The sequence below is a fragment of the Brachyistius frenatus genome, unplaced genomic scaffold (genome assembly GCF_029030835.1).
Source record: "Brachyistius frenatus isolate BFR_SWC_R1_liver_20210118 unplaced genomic scaffold, ASM2903083v1 Contig_3, whole genome shotgun sequence".
Lineage (NCBI taxonomy): Eukaryota > Metazoa > Chordata > Actinopteri > Embiotocidae > Brachyistius > Brachyistius frenatus.
The window spans coordinates 3,710,722-3,722,805 of NW_027210602.1; the positions used below are offsets into that span (position 1 = coordinate 3,710,722).

General features: G+C 40.5%; 1 protein-coding gene across 1 annotated transcript in view; it reads right to left on the minus strand.

Annotated features, from left to right (window-relative positions):
* The window catches only part of bcr (BCR activator of RhoGEF and GTPase), a 91,492-nt gene that overhangs the window by 60,381 nt on the left and 19,027 nt on the right, over window positions 1-12,084 (minus strand). The gene's annotated exons all lie outside the window — the stretch shown is intronic.

The following is a 12,084-nucleotide window of genomic DNA, read 5'->3' on the forward strand; positions in this document are numbered from 1 at the left end:
TCTAAACTCTGCTCTGAAACGGCCTCAAATGCAACTATTCCCCCGTGGGCCTTGTGAGCTGCATTAATCTGCCCAGCTGAGCGTCTGAGTGGTGGAAAGAAGAAGAGAAGAGAGAAGAGACATGAGTGCCTTCAACTTGTTTCTACAGTATGTGGAGCCATGTACAATATGTTTATTGTGAGGAAGCATGTGTATGTTTTTGTTTATATGGACTTGTTCTCTGGATTACTCAGCCATATTCAGACATGTTGTTCTAAAGAGGGTTCACATCAGCGTGCTGCACGAACAACACTGTCAGAATGTGCACAGACACAGCCACACCCACCCATACGCACACACACTCACACACACACACACACACACACACACCTACACACACACACACACACACCACACACACACACACACACACACACACACACACACACACACACACACACACACACACACACACACACACACACACACACACACACACACACGGCTCACTGGGTGGTGAAGCAGGGCAGCACAGTGTCCCTAAACAATGCAGAACAAAATATGTGATGTTATTAATCACATTATTCAGTCTTTCAAGAAGCATGCAAAGACACAAAAACTCAACAATCACAAGTGAAAACTTCTTTAAATTAAACATCCTACTTTCAACTTTTCTGTTGAAGAGTTGTTGTCTGTTTAAGAGTTAACTACGAATTAACTGCCATACTGAAGTCTGCATCAAATAAATATGTTTCCTTAAAACTCAGAAATAAGTGAAAGAAGGTTCAGAAAAAGGGGAGGAGAATGCAGACTGAAATAGTCAGCCTACACACACAGTCAACATCTTATGAGTCACACTAGACAAATCCTGAATCAGCCAATGGATCCAAGATGGTGCACCACCATGATGGCATATTCTAAATATAATATGAAATTTGTTCCTTCATATATGATATTTATGTCCTCTACGTATTCCTGATTATTGGTTTACAATGTTTGTATATTATGTGCAATTTTATGAGAACACCGTACAATACTTGTAGCAAATGCCAAGTTGACCTTTCAACAGCGTGTGGCCAAATTTAAACTACTCACCAAACTAATCAAACAGAAATGATGTTTTCACTAAAACAAAGATTTACACTTTAAAAATATCCAAGTCATGAACAACAGCTTCTATCTTGAGCTGGATAAAGCTTCACCAGACAGATACACTGAGTCATAAGATACTGTGTCTGAGTTAATATTATTCCTACACACACACACACACACACACACACACACGCACGCACGCACACACACACACACACACACACACACACACACACACACACACACACACACACACACACACACACACACACACACACACACACACACACACAATCTGACAAACAAGAACCACAACTCCAGCCACAACAACAGACTTGATCCGCCTGCTTTTCTGTGTGTTGAAATGTTAAAGAGGGGATGATTATTTTCATGCATCATGAAGCTCTTGAAAACGTTCTGTCTTTGTTTGGTTTTGTTTTGAGGATCAAGAGTGGAATTCAGTCTTGATCATCCATGTCACTCCACACCATCTAAAACTGCATCAAAGAAACTATAACAATTGTTTATAGTTGTTGTCTCCCCACAGATGAAAGTCACAATGCATCATAGAGCACTCAACCACCAGGTGACTGAAATATCTTCACTGTCTGAATGAATAAATTACCAAAGACATGTACAATGTAGAATAATACAGCTAAATTGTGCACTTAGACAGACAGAAGCATTTAAAAGTTCAGTGTGTAGGATTTTGGGGATCGATTGTCGGAAATGGTAAATAATATTCATAATTATGTTTGGTGTATAATCACTGTTCTCTTATTAGCCCTTCATATGTACATAGGAAGTGGGTCCTCTTCCACCGAGCTCGCCATGTTGCACCACCATGTTTCTACAGTAGCCCAGAAGGGAAAAACCTCCCCCTAGGGATAATAAATATAATAATATATATCTGCTATATCACGAAGGGAAGACAAAAATAACCAAAGCGTTTTATGCGAAGAAATCTATTCGTCAATTGCGAACCTAAAACCATACACACTCCTTATTGACAGATCCCTCAGCATGCTGTGTGACCCTACTCCCCTCGAACTGCTGACAAAAGCAACCTTCATATAGCACTGCAGGAGGCCTGTCTAACTGACAATGAGCAGAGACACATAACACCAAGCTACTGTTGGGATATCTGTAGGATACAAAGGCCAGGACCCCTGAGCCTCACACACACACACACACACACACACACACACACACACACACACACACACACACACACACACACACACACACACACACACACACACACACACACACACACACACACACACACACACACACACACACAAGTCATTGTGTGAGAGGAGGTGTCTGACCCAAATCCTGCACACAGAGTTCCTGACTGTGAGGTGGTGTGTGTGTGTGTGTGTGTGTGTGTGTGTGTGTGTGTGTGTGTGTGTGTGTGTGTGTGTGTGTGTGTGTGTGTGTGTGTGTGTGTGTGTGTGTGTGTGTGTGTGTGTGTGTGTGTGTGTGTGTGTGTGTGTGTGTGTGTGTGTGTGTGTGTATGTGTGTGTGAGAGTCATTACACTTGTCAGACAGGCTCTGCAAGGATACATGCAGCAAAGCACCACTTCATCTATGTGCATGGAAAAAATTAACCCAAATTAGTGAGTGCAGTGTAAGGACATGCAGTATTTATACTTGAGGTTTGTGAGTAACACATCCACCTCAAAGCACTACAAAGAGACACTCAGCACCTCGGTTTCCACGACAGCACTATAACAACAGCAGAAAAAAAGGATTAAAAGCGTAACAAGTCATCAAACCATGGCGGCTTTTATCAGAGCAGGTCTACACAGGCATCAGTTTTCCTGTTTCTATTAACTGAAAACTTATACCAGGGAACAATGGAAAGGATAGTGTTGGGTGATAAGTTGCTATTAGAATTTAAAGCTACTGTAATTGAGGATCATTTCCCGATGTGTTATGACACACTCGGCATAATGACAACATAGAGTACAGTTATTTCTGAACAGTGGCCACTGACATTTGAGAGAAAGTGAAGAAGAAAAAACATATAGACAGCAACTTGTGTCTACGGCTTTCTTGTATGCATGAAATACACTATTTCATAACTACCATGCAGTCCTTGATTAATGCTTTTTCCGTTTTATTCTGACATGTAAAACTCTATTTGTTCAATAAGCCATGCATGTACAAGCCTGCAAGCAGCATTTAAAAAATGCAAAGGTATTAGCTACATGTACTAATATGTGTCAAACACTAAAAGACTCGACAATTGACTGTATAAAAAGTGGATTTAACTTCTGGGTCTGAAAAATGAGGGTGTGTCATAAACTGCAATACCACGACAGCCACTAGGGGCTGGCTTCAAAAAGCCTTTGTCTCTATAGACTCCCATTTAACTTCTCTTACTCAATACAAAGTCAATAAATTGTTTCCACTAGTTCTTGTAGTGTTGTTAGCTAAAGTCACTCCTTCGTATTTGTTTACTGGCGGTGCATCTGAAAATAATCCTTTTATTCGTTAGAAAATAAGCCTCAAAAAGCGATGTTTTTGGGGGGGGTGTCTGTTTGATTGACAGGCCTTAGGTTTTTGCTGTTAGCAGGCATTGTCTAGTTTCCAATCAGATCGAGTCAGATCCACTGCTCGTTCTTCCACCGTTCATCCAAATATGGTCACTTCTGATTCCAAACCGCTCCGAACTAGCAAGATGGTGACGGCCAAAATCCAAACTCAAGGGCTCATAACAGCAGTTCACAAACCAATAGATGATGTCATTGTTGGTTGCCGCTTGGTATCGAAAGGCTCTTTCCAAAAAGTTACATTATATGACTGACTTCATTTTACTGATGCATTAGATTACAAACAGTATTCTAATGATATCGCAAATTGATTTGGAGTTAGCTGAAGTCCGTTTATATACGCTTTTATCTCTTGATATTGATAGCTATCAGATAAATCTTAAGTGGTATAAATGAGAATAAAATAGTATCTCAGCAACACTGGTGTAAAATTCTTGAGAAATTAAAGTAGATGGTTTTCGTCATGATTATAAAAGCATTCATCGTTGTCATAACCACTTTATGGCAGCAACATTGTAAAATAAATGCGTAAACACATTGAGACACTGCTGTCTGTCAGCTCAACATCTGAACGATCTCACACCCTCTTCAGCTGCACCGGCCAAAGTAAGAAACCTTTTAGCCTTTTAGAGTCCCATGCCTTTGGTAATGAGCCAGAGGCAATAGTGAGTCAACTGGTGGTTGACTGAAGGATGGACAGAGAGACGCAGAGAGGTGGAGACACAGAGAGAGAGAGAAGGGGTGGGGGGCGAGGGAGTGGACCATTATCCATTGAGAAGTGAGACAAAAGACAGCGGGGCTTCGCCACACTCTAGTGAGAATAGATAATAGCTACCCAAAAAGATGGGACAAGACCCTTGACTGACCCACTTTTTACCGTTTGTAGACCAGTGATACTCCGACTGCACCAAAATGATCAGCAAGTCACCCATAACTCTGTGAGGCTGTAGGTGTGTGTGTGTGTGTGTGTGTGTGTGTGTGTGTGTGTGTGTGTGTGTGTGTGTGTGTGTGTGCGTGTGCGTGTGCGTGCGTGCGTGTGTGTGTGAGAAAGAGAAAGATGAGTCTGTGTCAGGAGGAGATAGGGAGGGGCGTGGGAAAGCAGCATGCGCTTCAGTTCATCTTCACCACTTTGTATATGTCAGCTCTGCCGTTTCCCCTTTTTCTATCTCCCCGATTGTAGCAGTGTCAGTCGTAAATGATCTACAGCTGCCGCTCACGAGTGTTTTCATACCCGCTCTAGATTGTTTTGATTAATTAATGAATCATTTGAAAAAAAAAATTGAGAAACGGAAATACGAAATTAAAAACAAGGTGACCGTTTCAAATCTGTTGTTTGTTTGGCCATCAATTAAAAAAAAAAAAAAAAAGAGACGTTCAATTCACAATGATACAAAACAAGCAGCAAATCTTTCATTTTTCAATTAGTAATTAGTCAAAGGGTAAAAAAAAAAAAAAAAAAATAATTCACCGTCTTTGTTCAAAATATCAGTCCTTTTCAGCCAAATTTAGTCTGGTTGTTTTTCTGCCTCCTCAGCAGCATCTTACATTTATCTGCACCTGGAGAGCCGTGTTCCCCGTGAGAAAAAAAGATGGCGTGGAGAAATAATAAACAGGTATGGCAAGGTGTGAGTGGCTTCTTCAGGGGGATTCAGTCTCTACTTGAAGCCATCAATAACCCAGCACACAGGTCTCTCGGCGATATCAGGGAGGCTGACAGGGTGTCTGTGGTCCACAAATTCTCTTTTATCACACATGTGGACACACCAGCACACATACGCTCACTCCCTCCCTCCGAGGCCTGTGAAATGGACAACTTTGTCCACTCTTTGATAACCTTGTTGATGTCTGTTTGCTGTTATCAGCTGAGGCTAGCAAGTATTATGAGAAAGCAATGATAAAATTAGCATGTCCGTTTAACTGAGGGTGCTTTCTCACCTGGAAATCCAGACCGAGGTCCGAACCAAGGGTCTTGTTTTTGTTACATTCTTGACATTTGATCCAGTTAGTTTCAAATTGCAAGAGTAAAAATACACAAAATGTTGGATGACATATTTAGATCCCTGTGCTTGACATTGTTTTGTTTGTAGACGGTGTGCATCTGACATCAGTGTGTTGTAAATTTAGCCGGCAGCCTTTTCCCTTTTAATGGAGAAAAATGAATAAACAGTTTATTTTGCAGCTAGGGTACTATTACTATGATTATTATTGTTATTATCATCACTATTATGGCGTAAGAACCAGCATTTATTTTCCTCACAGAAATTAAGTTATGTTTCAGCATTTTTATGTGTTTTTCAAGACAGGTTAAAAGATTTTCGTCAGACCAAATTATAGTTAAATACTCTCCTTCTCTCCTATTGTGCTACCACAGCACATTTTTTGTATTTCTTTTCTTCCTCTATTGTGTAATAAGCGATGATACGCTGCCGTGATTTCCTGAAATTGGACCGCAAGTCCAAAGCATTCAGAAAGTGTTTTCACACTGCAAATATGCTGAACCATGGTTCAGTTTGATCCGGACAGAGACCACCTCATTAGGTCTGATAGAATTTTGGCTTTTGGTCCGAAGCTCCTTTCACGCTATTTATGGTCCGGACCAAAAAAGGTAGGTGTGAAAGCTCCTGTAGTCTTAATATTCACTAAATTAATCTTTGAGATTTTTTTTTTTTTTTAATATAACGTTTAAATATTCAAAATTTTTACACGCATATAAATTTGTATAACGTTTAACAACTTACTAGCATTTACTATAGAATCTCGAGCTGATATTTTATATTTTTGGGACTATATTCATTGGCTTTCTTTCTTGTAAATTTAATAATGGTATTGTACATTCGACATTATTCTCGACTCAGTAGTCGGACACTAAAGATTTGTTAAACAATACCTTGTATCATTTGTGAGGACAAGCAAATTACATCTTTCATAACATCTTTGATATTTCTAAACACTGTGACAGGGGTTTTTAAGAACAGCAAATTATCATAATTACTTAGCGTTTTAGTGTTTTTTTTTTTAGATTATAAAATTTTACTGCTTTTGTTAATGCACTTCAACAGATGCACCAGGTGAGATCCACTGTTCAGAAAGACTCATTCCACATGGCCTAATAAGAAACCATATGGGATGTAGAGGAACATTTAGTTCTGCAGTCAGATCACCAAATGGCACGAAGACTAAACACAAAGCTCTAAAAGATGTGTATGTTGGACTGTATGGTGCAAGATATTTGTCATTTGTTTGTCCCAGTTTAATAATTTGTCAAAGCACTTGTGTTCAGTGGCGGACCTGCTGTGCCACATGGCTGCAAGTCAGTTAATGCATTTTCATTCTTAAACACATTTTTCCAGCCTGCATAGCTAGATGAAAATCTGTTTTTCTGTAGCTTTTGTTCCTCTTTCCCAGTTAATGTTGCCCGCCTTGAAATTATGCTACCAGACTGAAAATAGACTGATTCGTATTCATGCAAACAATGATAAAGCCAACACACACAAACAGACACTAATATGTAATGTCCCTCCTCTGCTGACCCCTCAAGTCAAATGTTCCGCCCGAGATTCGTGAATCAGCCTCAGGTAGACAAGATGAGAGACGGTGACATCAGTGTCAAATTATAGCAGCGCTGCCTACATCTGACTTAAAAGCATTAGCAGAACCATCTCTACTGCAGTCCGGCCTTCACCACAAATACACCCACATAATAAATAACCACACTAATGCATAGAGTGAACATTGGTCATATATGAGTGTTTTTAGCTTTCTTTAAAAGACAGAAGCTTCATGAATACAAAAAAATGTATCAGTGTGGTCGCATCAGTCTCCTAAAATATACATAAATCATTTAAAATGTTTGTCACAGAGTCCAAAGCAAGACAAACACAGAGTACCACCCTGGAACAGTTACTGTGGCGAACTGCAAAGTGAGGTACATGTGAGGACAAGCAAATTACATCTTTAGCATAATTTTCCTTTGATATTTCTAAACACTGTGACAGGGGTTTTTAAGAACAGCAAATTATCATCCAATCCCGCAGTTCTACTTAGCGTTTTAGTGTTTTTTTTTTTTAGATTAGTGTTTTGGTTTTACAGCTTGTAATTTTACTGCTTTTGTTCACTCACGCCACGCTTACAGCTGCACCAGGTAACATTCACTGTTCAGAAAGACTCATTCCACATGGCCTAATAAGAAACTAGCTGGTGAATGTAGAGGAACATTTAGCATCTGCAGTCAGATGTTTCAATCAAGAGTTGGCGAAGACTAAACACAAAGCTCTAAAAGATGTGTATGTTGGACTGTATGGTGCAAGATATTTGTCATTTGTTTGCAGATCAGTTTAATAATTTGTCAAAGTTGTGTTCAGTCTTTTTCCTGCTGTGCCACAGGGCCAAAAAGTCAGTTAATGCATTTTCAAAATTAAACACATTTTTCCTAGCCTGCATAGCTAGATTAAAAGCTTTCCTTTTAAGTTACAGCATGTTTTTTTTCTTACTGATTAACATTGCATTTAGCAATTTCTACTCATCATCTCTGCTCAAATCTCAACCTGCTTTCACTTTAAAGGGAGTTAAAAATAAGTTGGAGTGGTGAAATGGCCCCTTTTGTTTTGCAGAGGGAAAGGGAGATAATGGCTTTTTACTGGCAGAAAGCTTTTCTTTTTTTCTTTTTTCTCAAGAGGTCTGGCCTCGAGACTAAAACGGCAACAGAGGAGCCCAAAGTCAATACCAGTCTATCCATCCAAATAGGATATCACCCTTAAACTTGGATATAGCCACTTTCACATTCAGTTTAACCTTTGATGCTTTAAAACATACTGACTGTCGAGGCTGATGGATTGATACTTTCAACAGTGACATTGTGAGAAGTGCTACTGTAAAGTGTCTCGTCCTTCAGACCTCCTGCAATACCTTTAAATGTATCTTCCCATGTCTTCTTGAATTTTGAATTACAGGATCCAGGAAATGGCAAGTTGACAACACTCTTTGATGAGTGCTGTATAGACCTTATGAAGTACTAAAGAGTACTTGGAGAAGGATCACAGGGCGAGTACATGACTGAAACTAGTGAAAAAAGATGAGAAAAATACATTTTGATATTGAGAAGATTTGAATTTCCAAACACTAAACTGTACTCAAGACTAGGGCTGAGTGAGCTGACCCAAAACACACTGCATTACCAAACATATGTGGACACAAGACCCATGGCATTTTCAAACAGCTTATATTAAGGTTGCTCAGAGACTCATATTGGCAAGTGCCAGAGAAAAACAGATGTAATAATGAGAGCAATAAAGGTTTGCAAATTCATTGCAAGCCTCATGTTTAAATCTTTCTCCTTAACTGGAAAGCAGCGACATAAGCCATCTAGTCCCTGATCGCCAACACAGCACATCAAATATGAAATGCTACATTGCCAGCTGATTCACTTACATAAGAGCCCCAACTGAGACATAAATTTAGAAGTACAGCGACGGAGAGAAATACAAAGAATAAACACAGAGATGCATCTAGGCAGGAGGCACGAGAAAGGAAAAAAAAAAGCCCATTATTGCCTGTTAGGAGCCTGTGCATTTTTAATCGTCTTTTATATCTTAGCCCAAAAAGTATAGTACATTAACACGATATAAAACATAATTTACGGTGCAATTATTCAAAAATATACTCTGTGCTTAAGGGCACATTTTAATATCGCAGTCGCTTTCTCAGACGTCCCGTGAAGATTTCTCCCACAAATCTCCTCGCAGTCAGAGTTTTTAACACACACAGACACACTCCCAGGCGCTGGAGATTTAGTAACTATGATCAACAGTCCAGCCGACAAAGAAGGGGTGTAATTCTCCTGCAGTATTTCTGGAAGCACGCCAGTTTAGTTTTATTCTTGCATCGAGTCACGGCCATACCGTTTTTGCACTTCCTCTTCACATGAACAACTGTTTCCAGCATGTTTTCTTAAGTGTGAATGACAGTGGAGATGTGCAGTGCAGAAAACAAATATATTTCTTAATCTCCATCTTCACATATGACTGACAGTCAATGCACTGCTGCTGCTTTTCTATGGCTGACCTGTTAGCAGACTGACTAACAGGCCAATTGACAGCATCGCAAACAGTATCGACCGGAGCCTGATAGATGCTAATCAGACCTTACAAAGGCTTTCCCCCTGATAAACCAGAGAAGACTTATTTGTTTCAGAGATTAAGCTGTCTCTCCTACAACACAAACTGTATTTGCTAGGCTTGTTTGTTTGAGACCAACAACAATTTACTTGATCTAACGTTTAAATCTCTCTCGCAATTACGCCCTGCTCACATATTTTCTTATTCAGAAATAGGTCAAATTGCAGGAGGTAAAGACTATTGTTTCACTGAGACTTTAAGGAACGAGAGGGCAGTTTGAGACCGCAGTGTGTTTTTGTACATTACAGTAAGTAACCACAGTAACGGTGAAGCTGCGAGTGGCAGCTGTGAGTGACAATTATACAATTATCAGTCACAAGGCTCCTGTTTTTACAGAGTGAATGAGATGTTTACAGACTCAGTCGTGTCTCCTGCAGCTTTTGGATGGTCGCAGTGTCGTTGAAACAAACACACACACACACACACACACACACACACACACACACACACACACACACACACACACACACACACACACACACACACACACACACACACACACACACACATCTGTTTCCCTCACTGAAACAACAACAGAGGCCTTGAAGCGAGATGCCGGAGATGAATCTTTGTCTGTCTGTGTTCTACTTCTCACTGAAGCTGACGCTACCTTGGCAGGCTAACTCAATTCATTACAGCTAATTGTAATTGGCGTAAAGCACTGGAAGCTTTCCACTGTGTTGAGCACTATATGTGTCCTCACACAGTTAAACTATCTGTTTGGCTTTCCGGAAGCCTTCTCACTTCAGAAAACAGAGCAAAGATGGCAGGTCGCAGGATGCTTTTTCATGGGCTTTGACAAAGCATCTAATTAGATGATAGCTTTAGCTCAATGTAATTATTGCAGTATTGCTCACAGTAACATAATTTTGAGCTCTGATTATTGCCAGATATTCACTGGTTTTGTTCAGCTGCTGATCTGCAGTAATGTAGCTGTGAGGAAAGACTTCAGCAAGGTGAACGTAAAGGACAACATGGCTCCCCAACCGCCATAGATTAAGTGGACAGTCAGACAAGGGCTCAGCCATCCTCTACGGAGAGATTTACAAAGGTCTTCTGATGGGCGCCCTCACTATGGATTCAGTCCAGTAATCAATAGAGATATGAATATCTCTTGGCGGGGTGTAACGCTAATAAAATTATTCCACTTTGCTCTGGCCCGCAGAGCAGACTGCGGGCACCATCATTTTCAGTTTCTAATACAAAGTCACTCTCAAGGCAAACTGCCAAAAGCGCGCAGACACACACACACACACACACACACACACACACACACACACACACACACACACACACACACACACACACACACACACACACACACACACACACACACACACACACACACAGTAGTTGTGCCTACACATCAACAGCAGGGAGTGACATCCCACTGTGGGCAAAAACACAATACACATGAGAGGGAGCTTTTAAAGAGCATCGACTCCACTGAGAGGCAGACGTGTTGTTTGCATTAAGTGTCTTTGCACTATGATGGTGCGCAACTGGACAGCAATGTCTTATTTCCAATTGGGTAAAAATCCCATGACAAGGCCTTCATCAGGAGGCAGTGTGTGTCTACAGTAAATACGACTGGGTTTGAAGATTTCTGTGCTGTGCTGTGTGTGTGTGTGTGTGTGTGTGTGTGTGTGTGTGTGTGTGTGTGTGTGTGTGTGTGTGTGTGTGTGTGTGTGTGTGTGTGTGTGTGTGTGTGTCTGCGCTACAGCCAAGTCCTCTCTGGTGACACAGGGATTCCTTGAGACACCTTGTCCTCTGGCGATCGTCCAATCTACTGCAGAGAGGGGGTTTGGAGGACAACATCAAGTCAATCATTTATGACGACATTGCGGCTGCTCTCCATCTCTCGCAGGCCATTCAAACAGCGACTACATTGCTGCTGTAGAACCAGAAACCGTTCTCTCACTAAGGGCGTCCAAACTGAATCCAAGAACCTATTTAAATCTTTTTAATCCTATTTACACACGTTCAAGCAGAAACTTGTGTATCTCTTGACCTAAAAAAAACTAAATCAAGACACAATAAAAAAAAATAAAAACAGTCAACTTGACAAAAGCAACACAGCATTGTACTGAACTGATGTGGAATTATTTTTATCCCAGTTTGTAGAGAGGCAAATGTACAAAATAGACTCCTTCAAGCTTGCAGCCGGTGACATATTTGAATCTGTTTCACATGATAGTTGATGAACCTAAATTTTTTCTGACAGACTGAACCATGTTACTGAGCGTACTGTATAGCCTCGCCTGTTGTAGTGCTGTTTA